General features: G+C 37.8%; 1 protein-coding gene across 4 annotated transcripts in view; it reads right to left on the bottom strand.

Annotated features, from left to right (window-relative positions):
• Positions 1-20,571, bottom strand: part of GRIP1 (glutamate receptor interacting protein 1) — a 325,602-nt gene that overhangs the window by 192,173 nt on the left and 112,858 nt on the right. The window lies entirely within an intron of this gene.

Below are 20,571 nucleotides of genomic sequence, written 5' to 3' on the forward strand. Positions count from 1 at the left end.
GGCTGCAGTAAGCCATGATCATGCCATTGCACTCCAGTCTGGGTGACAGAGTGAGACTCTGTATCAAAAAACATAAGCAAAACCACTGTGTGGTATTGATGGAGAGATAGACATATAGATCACTGGAACAAAACAGAGGACCCAGGAATAGACTCACACAAATATGACATACTGGTTTTTGACAAGATGCAAATGCAATTCAATAGAGGAAATGTAGCCTATTCAACAAATGATGCTGGAGTAATTTGACATCCACAGGCAAAATAAATAAATAAATAAATCCCACAACTTGCCCACAGTTTCACACCTTGTATAAAATTTAACTCAAAATGAATCACAGTCAAAAAAACCCATAATATTATAGAAATTGTATGACATACTTATAAACTGTAGGAAAACATAGGATAAAAATTTTAAGATCTAGGTTTAGTGAAGGGTTTCTAGATTTGACATAAGCATGATCCATAAAAGGAAAAAAATCCAGCAAATTGGACTTCATCAAGATTAAGAATGAATGCTCTCTGCAAGACCTGCTTAAGATGAAAAGAACATCTACAGACCAGGAAAAAATATCTGCAAACCACATATCCAACAAAAGACAAAAGAATAGTATTTCAAATATATAAGCAACTTTCAAAACTCAACAGTAAAAAAGCAAATACTTAGAATATAGGAAAAAGACATGACATATTTTATTAAACAGGATATACAGATGGCAGGTAAGTACACACGAAAAAATACTCAACATTTTCCATTAGGGAAATGGCTCAAATTACTTAAAAATTAAAACTACAATTGACATCACTACACACTTATCAGAAAGGCTAAAATAAAAATTAGTGACAACACCAAATGCTGGTGAGGATGCAGAGAAATTAGATCACTCTGATGCTACTGATGGGAATGTAAAGTAGGAGAACTACTCTGGAAAACAGTTTGCCAGTTTCTTAGAAAACTAAATATGCAACCACCCTATGAGCCAGAAATTACACTCCTGGGCATTAATCCTAGAGAAATGAATGCCTTCATTCACACTAACACCTGTAAATGAATACTTATCACAGCTTTATTCATAATAGCAGGAAACAGAAACAACGAAGATGTCCTGCAACAGGTAAATGGTTAAACAAATGTGGTATGTCTATACCATGGAATACTTCTCAGCAATCAAAAGGGTCAAACTAGTGCTACAAGTAACAACCCAGATCAATTACCAGAGAATTATGCTAAGGTAAAAAGTCAACCCCAAAGATTTCACATTGTATGATTCCATTTATTTAACATTCTTGAAATGACAAAATTATAGCACTAGAGGATGGGTTAGAGGTTGCCAGGGTTAAGGGAAGGAGGGAAGTGAATGCAGCTATAAAAGAGTAAATGATTGATCCTTGTAGTAATGGACATGTTCTGTATTTTGACTCCATCCATGTCAATATCCTGGTTGTGATATTACATTATAGTTCTGCAGATATTTCTATTGGGGAAAACAAGGTAAAGGATATAAGGAATCTCCATATTATTTTCTACAACTGCATATGAATCTACAATTATCTCAAAATTAGGAGTTTAATTTTTTAAAATGTCCCATCAGTGGGTATATGATTCAATTGGTCTGGGGTGCACTCAGTGTTTGAAAAGTTTCTCCAGGGGATTCTAACATGCAGCTAGAATTGAGGAAAATTGCAAACTGAACTACAGGACATGCTCTCCCCAGACCTCATGTAATCTCCTACCATTTGTTATTTCTCTGCCTTTAATACCTCCCCTTCATCCATGTCCCTAGCTGAGCATGTCTTCAAGGCAGCTCTGGGATGACTCCTCTGAGGAACCATTGAGAACATCGTTTGCCCACATGGATTAGGGGCCCTCCCACGCTGTGCCATGATCACCCTTTATTTACTCTTGTCAGAGCCTGTACCACCTGTTGTTTAATCATTACATATGGCTTTCTTTCCTCTTTCAGCAACTCTTGTGACAATTGTCCATGTTGTAATTTCCTGTTCATATAGCTCCTGAATTTTAGGGACTTGCCAAAATTTACTGGTAACTCCCTTTTTCTGTGTAAGCCTATTTTATTTTTTAAATAAGCAATGAGACAAGAATTTCCAGAAACAAGAGTGTCACAGAACAAAACAAGATTATGATGCTGGATTTCCATCCTGTACAAAACAGTTTACAAAAAAATGAGATGGTTGGATACAGGTTCTGAATGCCTTATGCCCATGATACTTTTCTGTTTTGTTTTGTTTTGTTTTTGTATGTTCAAGCAGATCCAGACTGACCAATTTTGAGAGACCGACACTGAGGGCTTTGCCAGCCTCCTCACGTATGCCCCTGCTTTCGGGTGTCTGTTCTTTGTACAATCTCTTTCAAAGGAGATGTGATTGGTGGTATGACATACCTCATTCAGGAAGGCTTCATGGGCAGGGTCTCTAATCTTTCACAGAAAAGTTAAACGACAAGCTAGCATACCTTGGAAACATAATTTCTCACAGAATCTTTGCAAGTATACATGTTCTATTTTTGCAATAATGTAAAATATATCTTGTGCCAAAAAAATCCTATTGGCATTTTTAATATTGTTAAGTTTATATTTTAGAATAATCTTGTCTATAGTTGCAAAATATTTTGTTGAGATTTTGATAGGATTTATATTAAGCCCGTATGTCAATTTAGAAAGAATTAACACCTTTACTAAGCTGAGTCTCCCAATCCACGCACATGGTTTGACTCTCCAATTATTTAGATTTTTAATTTCTTTCATCAGCATTTTCCAGTTTTCAGTATGTAAGTACTGTATGTTTTGTACTAAGAATTTGTTTTGAAACAATTATAAATTGTTCCTAAGAATTTCATTTTTTGGAACAATTATAAATATTTTTAAATTTTTTTTATAGAGGGGAATCTCACTATGTTATTCAGACTGACCTCAAACTCCTGGGCTCAAGGAATTCTGCTGACTTGGCCCCCAAGGTGCTGGGATTACAGGCGTGAGCTACCATGCCTGGCCTAAATTATATTTTATTATTAATTTTAATGTACATATGTTCATTGCTAGTATATAGTTATACAATTGATTGTAGTATATTTAGCCTGTATCCTGTGGCCTTGCTGAACTTATTAGTTCTGGAAGTTTTGTGGGTTTTTATGTAAATTCCATAGCATTTTCTATATAGACAACTGTCATCTGCAAATAGGGACAATTTTACTTCTTCATTTCTAATCTATACATATTTATCACCCTTTGTTGCCTCAAGCACTGGCTGAACTTCCAGCACTACGTTAATTTAGAGTGGTGAGACTTTACTGTCATGGTCTTAGAGGAAAACCATTCAGTGTTTCATCACTCAGTACTATGTTAGCTGTGGGTTTCCTTTATAGATACTTTTTACCAAGTTGAGAAAGTTCCTCTCTATTCCCACTGTTCTGAGAGTTTTAATAATGAATAGATTTGAATTTTGTCAATTTATTTTGCATTGACTGGCATGATCATGTGATTTTTTCTTCTTTAGCTTGATAATATGGTAGATTACACTGTTTGATTTTGTAATAATGAACCAACCTTGCACCTCTGAAATACACCCCATTTGGTCATGGTATATAATTTTAAAACTATCTTGCTGAATTCTACTTACTAATATTTTATTAATATTTTTTTCATCTACATTCATGAGTGATACTAATCTGCTGTGTTCTTTTTTGTATTGTCTTTGGTTTGGTATCAGGATAATAATACTAGCTTCATAAAATCAGTTGGAAAATACATTTCTTCCTCTTCTGTTTTCTGGAAGAGGTTGTTCAGAGTTGTTCTTAATTCCCTTTAAGCATTTGGAGAAATTTTCCAGTGAAGCCATTTGGGTCTAGAGGTTTTGGCTTTGGAAGTTTTTAAATTACAAATTCAATTTCATTAATAGTTGTAGGGCTATTCAAATTTTCTATTTCATATTGGGTGAGTTGATTCAGTTTGTGTTTTTCAAAGAATTGGTCCATGTCAGTGAGATCAGAATCTTTGCAAGTGGGGAACTAGGCATAGTTTTTAAAGCTCCTCAGGGTATTCTAACGTATAGCTAAGATTGAGAGACAGACTTAGGGTTTGGTGCATGAGGACAGATTGGTAGAAGAGACTGGGATACCAACAGACATTATACCATGAAGGATCCGAAGAAAGTGCTCAGATTTGGGTTTTAGAAAAGGTTAGCAATGGTTTTGGTAATGGTAGTGTAAAGTCTTCAGGAGAAAGACCTTAATCTTTGGTCAAGGAGAACCATTAGAAGGCCACTGCTGTCATATAATGTATGGATTAAGTTAGGCTATGTTGTGTCAACAAATAAAAAAATGAATAATTACTCAAATACAACAGGAGTTTATTCTGCTCACATACAAGTTTATGGTGGGTGTTCCTGATCATTAGTCAGCTCCGTCTCACACAGAGATTTAGGGAGCTACGCTCTTTTCCGTTTTGTGACTTTGTCATCCCTTAATGCTCTGGTTGCCAAACTGTGCACTGAGGCACATGAATCCATGGTGAATTCACAGGACTACCATTAGATGTTTTAAATTTTCAAGAAAACACGGCCACATTTGATACCTGCTGGACACAACATCACCCGCTAGCTTCAGGTAGTTCAGTTAAACATTAGCTTACACTATAGTGCTTTGTTTATGTCACAGCTTTCCAAAGCTGAGTTTTTTTTTTTTTTTTCCAGTTACTGTGGTAAAAAGCAAGTCCCATGTGAAAACCAGTGTGAAACAGGAATTGAGATTATCAACATTCATTTAAGGATTTGAGAAATTGTACAATGTTCAATAGGCACATACATACCATTCATTATTAACTACTTGTGGTTACTTAAAAGTGAAATGAACATGTGTTGTTCTTTTAGTTTATAAATATCTTTTTTTCACATGGCTAATAAGTTGTTAGGAGAAAATATGAACTGTGTTGTTTGGACCTGACTACTTAGTAAATTGAACTAGTGGTATTTTATTTGGCCTGGAGGTGCTGCAAAAAATTACTGAGACACTAAGGGCTCTGTGGACTGAGAAAGTTTAGAAACTTCTGCCCTAGGACTTTATCTTGTTTTCATTCAGCTGGTGGAAGGGGAAAGACAGCTCTCTTAAAAGCCATTACTGGCCTGCTTATGTTCACATCCCAAGGGCAAGAACTTATTCCATCCATGCACACACATAAATTCAAAGGAAGCAGAGAACTTGAGTCTAAATAGAGACCCATACAATGAGGGTAGGGTGGATATGGAGGGACAGGTACTGACTATGCCACACAGAGGCAACACATGATAGACTAAAATACATCAGTGGCTATGTGGATGGCATGGACTTCAGACATATTAATGAGGAGGAATTTTCCTGAGTTAGAGACCAATTAGGATGTGGGAAGCATGGAAGCATGGAAGTGAGTGAGGATCAAAAAGGCCCCAAGGTTTCCAACTTGTTTGACTGGTGGATGTTGACATCTGTCACTGAGAAAGGGAACCCAGAAAACAGGAAGTTTGTGTTGCTGCGAGTGATTGGAGCACGGCAGGCACACTATATAATGTCATATAAGAGAAATTTAACACTGAAATACCACAGAAAAATTTGGTCTTAAAATAGTTTTCGTCACACCTCAAAATGATCTATAAAACCCTCACCCCATGGCTGTAGCATAAAAAGAGAAAGTACAATGTAAAAGCAACCGCTAGAGGCATATTCAGCAAAACAGGTTAAGCTCTTTACTTCTTGACATTCTATTAACTGCAGAGATTTTTAAAAACACCATAAACAGTTAAATAGAAATACTATTGGTGAAAACTCTGTAAAGTAAGTCACAAATTTTGAAATGCTGGTGTCAACAACAGTGTGTTGTTCCCTGCTGTATCTCCAGCATCTAGAATAGTGCCTGGAATATTTACAGGTCCTCCGTGGTAACTGCTGGATGAACGAGCACATCAGTCCCTAAACAGGGAATTATAATGGGGTGGTGAGCATCAGCTTGTGGCAAACAGAAATATTGCTGGACGGTGCAGAAGCAAAATGATAAAGGAGCAGAATCTGAATGGAGCAGACAGAGTTATTTCCCCACGCTTACTTGGTTGATTAATTGTACCAATGCCTTGGTAAGGGGAATTGGGCCACACACCAGAATACTATAGCTATATCCGTGTACTACTATTGAAAAAAATATTATTGCTCATACTACAGTTTTATCTGTATATTACTTTTAGTGGTGCCACTAGGAAGTTTATTCCCCTCAGGAAATAAACAGATGTTTTTTCCAATACTCATTTCAAGCTCTTCCTAACATCCCCTGGTTCAGCAAAGCTGTGGGGATCAGAGCTGGGTTTCTGTGATGAACTGCTGCATTTTCAGTCTCAGTTCTTGCCACCCAGACTAGCAGAGAAAGGTTATTGGGCATTTTCCACCTCTGTGTAGTGACATGAGGGATATACTAGAATTTTTCCATCCCTTGGGAGTCTGAACATAAATTTGATCAGTGGCAGGGATGTACAGCACATAAATATTACCTGGCACAAATATTCATGTGAAACAAAATTATGATTGGGATTTATCTCATGCAGTGATGGGAGAGCTGGATTAATATCTGTATGTTTCCTGGAGCACCTCCAAAGAAAGGTTATATACAAATATGCATTGTCAAATATAAAAATATGTGACCCCTGAAGATATGTGATATATAGGTCAGGATTCCTTTAAAAATAGATTGAACAGAGATGTTGACTGTTTTTCTGGTATAACTGATTCAGGTATCAAATGTCTTCTAAAGCATTAAGTTAAAAAAAAATTCCTGCTTTTAAAATATGGCAATACTAGAATTGTTCCAATTTCTATTTCTCCCAAAATCAGTTCTATTTAATTGTCAAAATTTTCCCTTAAGCTTTCCAATGTCACACTTGTCAAACTTATTAACAAGTTATTTAGCTTTCATGGGTCTTAGTTTCCTCACATCTAATTTAGGGATAACAATGGTATCTACTCACAGAATTTCGTGAAATTAAGTAATACAATTCTTACAAGGAACTTATGGTAATAACTGTCACACAGTAAGTGTTCAATATATGTTAGCCATAGTCTTATTGTTGTCTTGTTGTCATTATTATTGTTATTTGGATACTGGAAATTTCCAGATACGCAAACTTCCAGTTTCCTACTATATTTTGATTGTTATGAATATAAGACAAAACAATTAATAGTGGTATTTAACTGTTGGTGATATCACAGACTACTTTGAGAATCTAATGAAAGAGGTGAACCCTTGTCCCAAAAAAACTGTGTGCATGATTTCAGGGGAATTCATTAATTCCCCGCTGGGGTTTATCCATGTACCCTACTTTAGAAACTCTGACCTAGAAGATAAGGTTTGAGCAATGTGACAATCAAAGAACAATTTACGTGGGAGTGACATTTTATAACTTGTGTGTTTGCTGGGTAGGGGGTTGTAGAATAGCAAACAGCACCCACATCTATCAGTCATGTATTCCTACACAGTCATCTGATAGTCTAAATAAAACCATGATGCAAGATATCAGAAACAGGAAATGGCTTACTTCAGTGAAACCGCCTTTCTTCCTAAGCATGATGGCCTGAGTGGTGGACATTTAAAAGTAAGAGGTGGTAAGGACCAGCAAAAAGCACTGGGCAGGATATCTCACAATTGCACTTGCTTCAAAAGCCTCAGGCAACTTTCCTTTGGGAAAACTCTCCATCTGTAATTTTCACTTCTAAGCTGTTATAATCACATTGTTGACATAATTGAAAACTGGTGTTTACAAGTAAAACTGAAGCAATTGGCATGGCTATCTTTGAATTTAATTACTCTGATTTTCAATGTTCCCTTAGATAAGTTAACTACATTCTTACAACTACTTATGGACTGTTTTGTTCTAAAAATATTTTTAAGCATTTATAATTGCCAGACTATGTGGTAGAGGCTAGTATTTTGAAGACCAATAATCACTGCCTCTACCTTTCTGCAATTCACATTCTAAATGTCTAAGAGACAAACATCTAATAATTTCAATGAAATGTCATCAGTCCATAGCATGGGCTGGGAGCCTGAAAGGGAATAACAGCTCAACTTGTGCTGCTGAGAAAGTCCTCTGTAGGCTATAGATGGCTAGTTAGAGGTTTAAGTTCTTCTTTAGATGAAAGTAGGATATTTACTTGCAGTACTGTTTCCACCTAATAGAGAAGTGAAGATACCAAGTATTGCTTAGCAAATTAATGAGCTATTTTTGGGAGGAAGTCTTTTATTTTTGCAAGTATTTTTGGGTATTCTTTTGGCTAGAATCCTTTTTTTTTTTTTTTTGAGACAAGATCTCACTCTATTGCCCAGGCTGTACTGCAGTGATGCAATTTTGGTTTACTATATAGTCTTAACTTCTTGGGCTCAAGTGATCCTCCTGCCTCAGCCCCCTGAGTAGTGTGTGTCACTAAATGCCCAGCTAATTTTTTAAAACAGTTTTTGTTGTTGTTGTTGTTGTAGAGATGGGGATCTCACTATGTTGCCTCGGCTGGTCTTGAACTTCTGGGCTCAAGCGATGGTCCTGCCTCAGCCTCCCAAAGTGCTGGGACTACAGGCATGAGCCATGGTGCCAGGCAGGGCGGTATCTTATGTTGAATAACTATTTAAATATGAAAATCCAGAATTACTGTGCTAGGATTAGAATGATCAGATGTTCTGATCTGGGAGTCCAGCTGAACAACAAGGGATGGGGCAGCTGGGTGGGCAAAAGGAAAGAACACTCTGGAAGTGAAAGACGACCCTGAGAAAGATACCAGGTAAGGCTGCACTACAGCTAGTGAGAACTAGTCATCGCTGAGTTAGGTCACTTAGCGTTCAACATAAGGGGCCAAATGTTGCATCTTCAAAGACAACTAAGAAGGACAAAGCTTGAGTTCCATTGTGCCTGAAAGGGAAATGGAGAAAGGATAAACTTCCACAAGAAATCAGACTTCTTAAATAATCAGGGAAAAGTAGAACTAAGAGCTACACTCACTTGGCCTCTTTCTTCCATGAATGTCTAAGTACCCATGAATCTAACATGAGCTAGGAACCTGCCTGAATAGAGAGATTAAAATGAAGAAATTCATGATACTTTTTTTTTTTTTTTTTTGAGATGGAGTCTTGCTCTGTCGCCCAGGCTGGAGTGCAGTGGCCGGATCTCAGCTCACTGCAAGCTCCGCCTCCTGGGTTCACGCCAGTCTCCTGCCTCAGCCTCCCGAGTAGCTGGGACTACAGGCGCCCGCCACCTCGCCCGGCTAGTTTTTTTTGTAGTTTTTAGTAGAGACGGGGTTTCACGGTGTTAGCCAGGATGGTCTGGATCTCCTGACCTCGTGATCCACCCGTCTCGGCCTCCCAAAGTGCTGGGATTACTGGCTTGAGCCACCGCACCCAGCCCGATACTTTTAAAGATTATCCATTCTTTTAAAGCAGTTTATGCTTTTCCAAGTCTTCTTACATCCATTCACTAACTTAGCCTTCAGAAAAACTCTGTAAAGAAGGGCATACTACCATTTTATAGATTAGGGACACTGAGACTTAAAAATTAGGGTCCTTTCATTAGGCCAAACTTCATGTCTGTTTTATGTACATGAAATTTCCCCCTCATGTAACTAAATGCTACAAAGTTTCAGACTCATCATATAGTAATTGTTAAACAATGGACCAAAAGAATGTATAGATGAAATACTATTGAGAAAAGGGAAGAAAAATAAAGCTAGCCTCAAGCAGACTCCAAGTTACAAGGGCACTAGTAAATCAATCCTCCTCATTTTGTTACAGATGCCTGTATGTCAGGGGCATTTATTTGACTTTCCCTTGTTTCATGGGACTTGATCCATTTCAAATAAAGGAACAGATGGAAAACTAATAGTGCAGTCACTGCAGATCACCAAGAGGCAAAGCATCTGGGGAGCCCTGTGGACTTTCCATGGAGAAGCCATGGTCCTGCTGCAGTGAGTCAGAGCTTCATGAGAGCCCCATGCAGACCCACTGGAATTCAGAACTGGAGAAGGCTGTGCTGCCTACATCAAGGACTCTCACACCTGTATTTGGCTTCCTCTGTCCTAACAGGGAGGGTACCATTCTCTCCTGGCCCCTCTCCTGGTCCCTTTCATTTCTTCTGCTCTGCATGGGAAACCATTTTCTTGTCACAAAGAAATGTTCCCCGTTGGAGTAAGCAGAAAGAGAATGAGCAGATAAAGCAGTCACTACTGTTTCCTCTTTGATGCCATCCATCCTTTGTATTAGTACCTCAATCACCTTATGTAACACTATCTTACCCAAGTATAACTATCTTCTGGCCTCACTCTGAGTTTGAAATGCTTTAGTCCCTCCCTCTCTTCCTCATTTCCTCCCTCCTTCCCTCATTCCTTCCCTTCCCCTCCCTTGCTTCCCTCCCTACCTTCCATTGAATATCTATTGATAATTTCCTAAATTCTAGGCACTTTGCTATCTAGTGGTAAATTATGTAGACTTAGTCCCTGATCTCAAGGAATTTATATTCTATTAAAAAATGCAGACCTTGGGAGGCAGAGCAAGATGGCTGAATAGAAACCTCCACAGATCATCCTCCCTGCAGGAACACCAACTTTAACAACTGTCTACACAGGAAAAGCACCTTTGTAGGAACCAAAAGTCAGGCGAGTGATCACAGTACCTGGTTTTAACTTCATATCACTGAAAGAGCCACTGACAAGGGTAGGAAAAACAGTCTTGCCAACCTTTCCCCATCCTGCATGTCTCATGGCATGAAGAATCTGTGAGCTTGGGGGAGGAAAAGTGCTGTGACTTTGGGACTTTGCATTGGAACTTGGTGCTTCCCTATCACAGTGGAAAACAATACCAGGCAGAAGTCAGCCAACACCCATGGAGGAAGCATTTGGACCAGCCCTAGCTAGATGGGAATCATCTATCCCAGCAGTTGGCATGTGAGCTCCGACAAGCCCCACCATGGTGGACTAAAGTGGTTTGGGGCCTTAAATCAACTTGGCAGTCTAAGCTGCAAGAATTGCAAGTCCTAGTGCTGTGCTGGGCTAAGAGCCCATTCACTTGGTGGGCATGTGACCTAGTAAGATACCAGCTGGGGTGGCTAAGGGAGTGCTTGCACCACTCCTCCCCCAAGCCCAGGCAGCACAGTGTGCAGTTCCAAAAGTGACCCCTTCCATCTGCTTGAGGAGAGAAGAGGGAAGAGTAAAGAGGACTTTGTCTTGCAACTTGGATACCAACTCAGCTACAGTCAGATAGGGCACCACACGAAGTTGGAAGGACCCCATTGCAGGCTGTAGCTCTTGAGCAAGATTTCTAGATAAAACCTGGGCCAAAACTCGCTGCCTTGAAGGGAAGAACCCAATTCTGGCAGGATTCATCAGCTGCTGACTTAAGAGCTCTTGGCCCTGAATAATCAGCAGTGGCAGCCAGGTGGTACACGCTATGGGCCTTAGGTGAAAATCTGAGACATGCTGGCTTCAAGTGTGATCTCGCATATTCCCAACTGTGGTGGCCATGAAGAAAGATTCTTTCTGCTTGAGAAAAACAGAGGAAGAGTAAAGGGGACTTTGTCTTGAATCTTAGGTACCAGTTTGGCCCCAGGGGCTAGAGCACCAAGTGGGCCCTTCGGGTTCCCATTCCAGGTCTTGGCTCATGAATGGCATTTATGGACCTGATCTGGGCTAGAGGGGGGCCCACTGCTCTGAAGGGAGAATCCTGGGGCTGGAAGCATTCGTTACAAGCTGAATGAAGAGTCCATGGACCTTAAGTGAACACTGGTGGTACTTTGGCAGTATTCCCCATGGCCCCTTGGAGGTGGTGGCCATGGGGAGAGGCTACTCTGCCTGTGGAAAGCAGAGGGTAGAGTGGGAAGGACTTTTTATTGTGCTTTGGGTACCAGCCCAGCTGCAGCAGAATAGAGCACCAGGTAGTTTTCTAAGGTTCCTGACTCCAGGACCTGGCTCCTGAATGCCATCTCTGAACCCATCCAGGGCCCAGAGGAACTCTCCACCCTGAAGGAAACTCTTTACCCTGAAGGGTGGCTGGTTCTGCCACTTGCTGATTATAGAGTTCTAGGGCCTTGAGAAAACATAGGTAGTAGCCAAGTAGTGGTTACAGCAGGCCTTGGGTGAGACCTAGTGCTGTGCTGGCTTCAGATCTGACCCAGTGCAGTTCCAGTGGTAGTGACCACAGGGGTGCATGTGTCACTCCTAAGAGTCTCTACCTAGTAATCCAGATAATTGTTCTGGGTCTTATCCAAAATCACCAAGGTGGTGCCTCTATGAGTCTATAAGAGCCATAGCATTACTGGGCTTGGGGTGCCCCCTAATGCAGATATGGCTGCAGTGACCAAAAAATTAGATCCCAACATCCAAGCCCCTTCAAATACCTGCAGAGCTCTCCCAAGAAGGATGGGTACAAACAAACCCAGACTGCAATGACTATAATAAATACTTAACTCATCAATGCTCAGACACTGATTAACATCTATAAACATCAAAACCATCTAAAAACATGACCTCATCAAATGAATAACATAAAGAACCAGGGACCAAACCCAGAGAAATAGAGTTATGTAACCTTTCAGAGAGAGAATGCAAAATAGGTGATTGGGGGAAACTCGAAATTCAAGATAATACAGTGAAGAAATTCAGAATCCTATCAGATAAATTTAACAAAGAGATTCAAATAATTAAAAAGAATTAAGCAGAAATCCTGGAGATGAAAACATGCAATTGACATACTAAAGAATACACCCCGGTCTCTTAATAGGAGAAGTGATCAAGCAGAAGGAAGAATTAAAGAACTTGAAGACAGTCTATTTGAAAATAGAGGAGACAAAAGAAAAAAGAATGAAAAAGGAATAAGGCATGCCTGTAAGATCCAGAAAATAGCCTCAAAGGGACAAACCTAAGAGTTATTAGTCTTAATGAGGATGTAGAGACAGATAGGGATGGAAAGTTTATTCAAAGTGATAATAACAGAGAACTTCCCCAACCTAGACAAATATATCAATATTTAAGTACCACAAGGTTATAGAACACCAAACAGATTGAACCCAAAGAAGACTGCCTCAAGACACTTAATAATCAAATTCTCAAAGGTAAAGGAAAAAGAAAGAATCCTAAAGGCAGCAAGAGAAAATAAACAAATAACATAGAATGGAGCTCCAGTAAATCTAGCAGCTGACTTTTCAGTGGAAATCTTATAGGCCAGGAGAGAGTGGCATTACATATTTAAAGTATTGAAAGAAAAAAACTTTTATCCTCAAATAGTATATCTGGCAAAAATTGCTTTAAGCATGAAGGAGAAATAAAGACCTTCCCAGACAAACAAAAGCAGAGGGATTCCTTTAACACTAGACCTGTCCTACAAGAAATGCTAAGGGGAATTCTTCAATCTGAAAGAAAAGGATGTTAGTGAGCAATAAGAGATCATCTGAAGTTTCAAAAATTACTGGTAATAGTAAGCGCCGAGAAAAACACAGTATAACACTGTAATGGTGGTATGCAAACTTAAGTAGAAAGACTAAATGATGAACCAATCAAAACTAATAACTATGACAACTTTCAAGAAATAGCCAGTATGATAAAACATTAAAAAAACAACAAAAAGTTAAAAAGCAGGGGGCAAGTTGAAGTGTAGAGTTTTTGTTAGTTTTCTTTTTGCATGTTTGTTTATGCAATCAGTGTTAGGTCATCATCAGTTTAAAATAATGGGGCATAAGACAGTATTTGCAAGCCTTATGGTAACCTCAAATTGAAAACATACAACAGATACATAAAGTATAAAAAGGAAGAGATTAAAACATACCACCAGAGAAAAATTACCACTAAAAGGAAGACAGGAAGGAATGACAGAAAAAAAAGAAGACCACAAAACAACCACAAAACTAATAACAAAATGGCAGGAGTAAATCCTTACTTATCAATAATAACATTGAGTGCAAATGATCTAAATTCTCTAATCAAGAGACACAGAGTGGCCGAATGGATAAACAATAAGACTCAACTATCTCTTGTCTGCAAGAAACACACTTCACCTATAATGACTCATATAGACTGAAAACAAGGGATGGAAAAAGACATTCTATGCCAATGGAAACCAAAAAAGGGCAGGAGTAGCTATCTTTCTACCAGACAAAATAAATTTCAAGACAAAAACTGTAAGAAGAGACAAAGAGGGCTCATTATATAATGATAAAAGGGTAAATTCAGCAAGAGGATATAACCATTGTAAATATATGTACACCCAACACCGGAGCATGCAGATATACAAAGAAATATTATTACAGCTTAAGAGAGAGATAGAACTCAATACAGTAATAGCTGGTGACCTTACTTTCAGGATTGGACAAATCATCCAGACATAAAATCAACAAAGAAACAATGGACTTAATCTGGACTACAGGCCAAATGGACCTAATTGATATCTACAGAACATTTTATTCAACAGTTGCAGCATACACATTCTCCTTAGCCCGTGGATCATCCTTGAAAATAGATAATATGTTAGCACAAAACAAATTTTTAAAAATTCCCAAAAATTGAAATGGTATCAAGTATATTCTCTGACCACAATGGAATAAAACTAGAAATCAGTAACACGAGGAATTTTAGAAATTCAACAAACACATGGAAATTAAACAGTATGTTCCTGAATGACCAATGGGTCAATGAGGAAATTAAGAAGAAAATTAAAAAATTTCTTTAAACAAATCATATCAGAAACAAAACATACCAAATCCTACGGGATACAGCAAAAGCAGCACTAAGAGGGAAGTTATAGCTATAAACACTACATCAAAAAAAAAAAAAAAAAAAAAAAAGAAAACCTTCAAATAAACAACCTAAGAATGCATCTTAAAGAATTAGAAAAGTGAGAGCAAACCAAACCCAAAATTAGCAGCATGAAAGAGCAGAAATAAATGAAACTGAAATGAAGACAATACAAATGATCAATTAAAAGTTGTTTCTTTTCTTTAAAGTTAGTTTTTTGAATAAACAAAATTGACAAACCTTTAGCCAGACTATGGAAAAAGAGAGAAGACCTAAATTAATAAAATCAAAGATGAAAATGAAGACATTACAGCTGATACTACAGAAACTCAAAGGATCTGTATTAGTCTGTTTTCATGCTGCTGATAAAGACATAACAAGACTGGGTAATTTATAAAGGAAAAGAGGTTTAATACACTCACAGTTACACATGGCTGGAGAGACTCAATCATGGCAGAAGGCGAAAGGCATCTCCTACATGGTGGCAGGCAAGGGAGAATGAGAGAGCCAAGCGAAAAGGGAAACCTCTTATAAAATCATCAGATCTTGTAAGACTTACTCACTACCATGAGAAAAGTATGGGGGAACACACCCCTGTGATTTAATTATCTCCTACTGGGTCCCTCACACAACATGTGTGAATTATGGGAGCTACAATTCAAGATGAGATTTGGGTGGGAAAACATCCAAAACATATGAGGATCACTAGAGACTACTATGGGCAAGTATATGCCAGTAAATTGGAAAACCTAGAAGAAATGTATAAATTCCTATATAAATAAAATGTACCAAGATTGAACCATGCGGAAATCCAAAACCTGAACTCACCAATAACAGGTAATGAAATTAAAGCTGTAATAAAATCTCCCAGCAAAGAAAAGTCCAGGACCTGATGCCTTCACTGCTGAACATTTAAAGAAGAACTAATGCCAATCCTGCTCAAACTATTCCAAAAAATAAAGAAGGAGGGAATACTTCAGAACTCACTCCACAAGGCCAGTATTACCCTGATACCAAAACCAGACAAAGACACAGGAAAAAAGAAAACTACAAGCCAATATTCCTAATAAACACTGTTGCAAAAATCCTCAACAAAATACCAGCAAACCAAATTCAAGACCACATTAAGAACATCATTCATCATGACCAAGTGAAACTTATCCCAGAGGTGCAAGGATGGTTTAACCTACACAAATCAATCAATGTGATATATTATATCCACACAATGAAGGACAAAAACCACATGATCCTTTCAATGGATGCTGAAAAAGCATTTGATAAAATTCAATATCCCTTCATAAAAAACTCCTCGAGAAACAGATTATAGCAAGAATATACCTCAACATAATAAAAGCCATATATGGCAGACCCACAGTTAGTATCATGCTGAATGGGGAAAAACTGAAAGTGGTTTCTCCAAGATCTGCAACATGACAAAGATTCTCAGTGTCACCCTGTTATTTAACATAGTACCGGAAGTCCTAGCTACAGCAATCGGATAAAAGAAAGAAGAAAAGGGCATCCAAATCGGAAAGGAAGTAGTCAAATTATCCTTGTTTACAAATGACATGATCTTGTAGGAAGAAGTCAAATTATCCTTGTTTACAAATGACATGATCTTGTATTTGGAAAACCCTTAAGACTCTACCAGAAACGTATTAGAACTGACAAATTCAGTGAAGTTGTAGAATACAAAATCTACATAAAAAATCAGTGGCATATCTATATGCCAACAGTGAACAATCTGAAAAAGAAATTTAAAAAGTAATCCCATTTACAACAGCTAAAAAGAAAATTAAATAGCTAGGAATTAAAAGAAGTAAATGGTCTTTACAATGAAAATTTTAAAACCTTGATGAAAGAAATTGAAGAGGACACACAAAAAATGGAAAGATACTCCATGTTCATAAATTGGAAGAATCAATATTGTTACAATGTCCATACTACAGAAAGTAATCTACCAATTCAATGCAATCTCCATTGAAATATCAATGACATTCTTCACCGAAATAGAAAAAACAATCCTAAAATTTATATGGACCCACAAAAGACCCAGAATAGCCAAAAGTATCCTGAGGAAAAATAAAACTGGAGGGATCACATTACCTGACTTCAAAATATACTACAGTGCTATAGTAGCCAAAACAGCATGGTACGGGCATAAAAACAGACACACAGACCAATGGAACAGAACAGAGAACCCAGAAACAAATCCATACACCTACAGAGAGCTCATTTTCAACAAAGTTGCCAAGAACATACACTGGGGAAAAGACAGTTTCTTCAATAATAACTTATGCTGGGAAAACTAGATATCCATATGCAGAAGAATGAAACTAGACTCCATCACTTGTCATATACAAAAATCAAAGTGGATTAAATAATTAAATCCCAGACCTCAAATTATGAAACTACTACAAGGAAACATCAAGGGCACTCTCCAGGACATTGATTTGGGCAAAAATTTCTTGAGTAATATTCCACAAACACAGGCAACCAAAGTAAAAACGGATAAATGGGATCACATCAAGTTAAAAAGTTCTGCACAGCAAAGGAAACAATCAACAAAGTGAAGAGACAACCCACAGAATGGGAGAAAATATTTGTAAACTATACATCTGACAAGGGATTAGTAAGCAGAATATATAAGGAGCTCAAACAACTCTATAGTAAAAATTTTAATATGATAATTCAATTTAAAAATGGGCAAAATAGTTGAATAGACATTTCTCAAAAAAAGACAGACAAATGGCAAACAGGTATATGAAATGGTGCTCAACATCACTGATCAGCAGAGAAATCCAAATCAAAACTACAATGAAATATAATAACATCCCACCCCAGTTAAAAGAAAGGGAATAACAAATACTGGTGAGGACATGGAGAAAAGGGAAGTCTTGTACACTGTTGGTGGGATACAATCACAATGCAGAGCAGTTTGGTGGTTCCTCACAAAACTAAAAATAGAGCTACCATATGATCCAGCAATCCCTAGCAGCATATACCCATATACTGCTAGGTATATGCCCTAAAGAAAGGAAATTGATATATCAAAAAATATCTGCACTCCCATATTTATTGCAGCACTATGTACAACAACCAGGATTTGTAAGCAACCTGTGTTCCTCAACAGATGAATGGATAAAGAAAATGTAGTACATATACACAATGGAGTACTATTCAGCCATAAAAAAGAATGAGATCCTGTCTTTTGCAACAACATGGATGGAAATGAAGGTCATTATGTTAAGTGAAATAAGTCAGGCACAGAAAGACAAACACATGTCACTTGACTGTGGGAGCTAAAAATTAAAACAATTGAACTCATGGAGCTAGAGAGTAGAATAATGGTTACCAGAAGCTCGGAAGGTAGCGGGGGAGTGGAAGGAAAGTAGGGATGGCTAATGGGTACAAAAACATTAGAAAGAATGAATAAGATGCGGTATTTGATAACACAGCAAGTGACTACAGTCAATAATAATTTAATTGTACATCTTAAAATAACTAAAAGAGTATAATTGGATTGTTTGTAGCACAAAGGATAAGTGCTTGAGGTGATGGATACCCCATTTACCATGATGTGATTATTATGCATTGCATGGCTGTATCAAAACATCTCACATACCCCATAAATATATATACCTACTATATATCCACAAAAATTAAAAACTAAAAAAAAAAAATACTGACTTAAAGAAATAGAAAATTATAACAATATGGTTAGTTATGATTATTTAGAAAAACAAAGGGTTAATCTGGGGCTAAGTTGGGACAGTCACTTGAAAAATATTTGCAAATGGTTCATTATGCCCTAACAAACCAGCCCTATTTGCCTCGCCTCTGGCAAGTCACTAAATCCTTGTGTGACCTAATCTCTGAACTGTAAAATGAGAGAACAGAGTATTTGGCTTTAAAAAATTACCATATTTTATTGATTTTAAGGTGCCAGCAATTGTAAGACACGCTGTTACTTTATTTGCTGCTAAGAAAGAATATGGCTGGGTGTGTGGCTCACGCCTGTAATCCTAGTACTTTGGAGGCTGAGGTGGGAGGATTGCTTGAGCTCAGGAGTTTGAGGCTGCTCTGGGCAACTTGGCGAAACTCTGTCTCTACAAAAAAATTTAAAAATTACCCAGGCATGGTGGTGTGCTCCTGTAGTCCCAGTTACCTGGTGGGAGATGGGCGGGGGGCTGAGGTGAGAGGATTGCTTGAGCCTGGGAGGTTGAGGCTGCAGTGAGCCATGATTGCACTACAGCATTCCAGCCTGGGTCAGAGCAAGACCCTGTCTCAAACAAAACAAAACAAAACAAAACAAAACAAAACAAAACAAAACAGCAAAACAAAATGCTGTCAATCAAACTACAACATAATGCTTATCACTAAGATTGTTTAAGTATTATACTTATTAAATAATGCAAAGGGCATGCATGAAAAGAAAAATGTCAGTGAAATAAATCAGTCAAGGTACTCCTACAACTTTTCCACATTCACCCTCTGAACCAGTGTCACTGATATCCATATTTTCTATATGATATTGTCCTCATCACTAGTCCTTTGGGCCACCAAGAGCACAGTGATGCTGCATTTTTTACAGTGCTCTGTTACCGTCCCTTGGATTTTCTTTCAAGCTGCTGAGGCTCATTTGGCAAGTTTCAATTTTTTTGAAAAATTACTTTATGAAGCCTGAAGAAATATTGAGTATAATTAAACTATAATCTAGGGTTAGATACAACTTAATAATAGTTCAATTCCAAAAGAAAAGTTATTGCAGGTGAGACCATAATATTTCCCAACACGATTTTAAGACACTGTGCTCATTTCTCAAAATAACTCTGAGGAACCCATATTTACAGTAGAAGGAGTTTTTATGAAAAATCTGGCATTAAGTATCTTTGTTGCATGATTGTATATATATGTACGTATAATACAACGTTAGATGCACCATCACTCCCCACCCCCCGCCGTACAGTTGAAAAATCCACATGTAACTTTTCACTACCCCAAAACTTAACTATTAATAGCCTACTGTTGACTGGAAGCTTTACTGACAACATAAACACATATCGTGTATGTTATATGTATGATATACTATATTCTTATAATAAAGAGAATTTTAAGAAGATCATGAGGAAGAAAACATATTTACTATTTATTAAGTGGAAGAGGATCATCATAAAGGTCTTCATCCTTGTCTTCCTCACGTTAGGTAGGCTGAGGAGGAGAAAGAGGGGGTTGGACTTGCTATCTCAGGGGTGGCAGAGGTGGTAGAAAATCTGTGTTTACGTAGACCTGTGCAGTTCAAACCTGTGTTGTTCAATGGTCAACTGCATATACTGTGTGTATGTGTTTGTGTATATATATACATACATATAATCCAACATATGAACTGTATACACATACACACACACACATAATCCAACATCCTAAGAACTAGAAAACAGAAATTGTGTTCCTTAACATCAGTATTAGAGAGTGGAGTCTGAGGCTTGGATTTAGAAATGCTTCTCAATATGTAGGGTTTGGAAAAGGAGCAAACATCTTGTTTTCAAAACCTGAAGTTTTTCTGAGGACTTATGGCCAAAACTGCCACAGAGGAAAAAAAGGGAAGCTTTTCCCACTGTAATTGTTCACCTGTGTCAGAAAGTCCCATATCCTGTGTAGATCTTGTAAATATTTTGCTAGATTTATGGCAAAGAGAGACATTGATGCTGCAACTGAAGCAAAACACAAACCTGAAAAAGAGAAGAAACTGAAGAAAGCAAGGAGAAGGAAATCCAATGGGAG

The sequence above is a fragment of the Piliocolobus tephrosceles genome, chromosome 10, assembly GCF_002776525.5.
Source record: "Piliocolobus tephrosceles isolate RC106 chromosome 10, ASM277652v3, whole genome shotgun sequence".
In the NCBI taxonomy this organism is placed as follows: Eukaryota; Metazoa; Chordata; class Mammalia; order Primates; family Cercopithecidae; genus Piliocolobus; species Piliocolobus tephrosceles.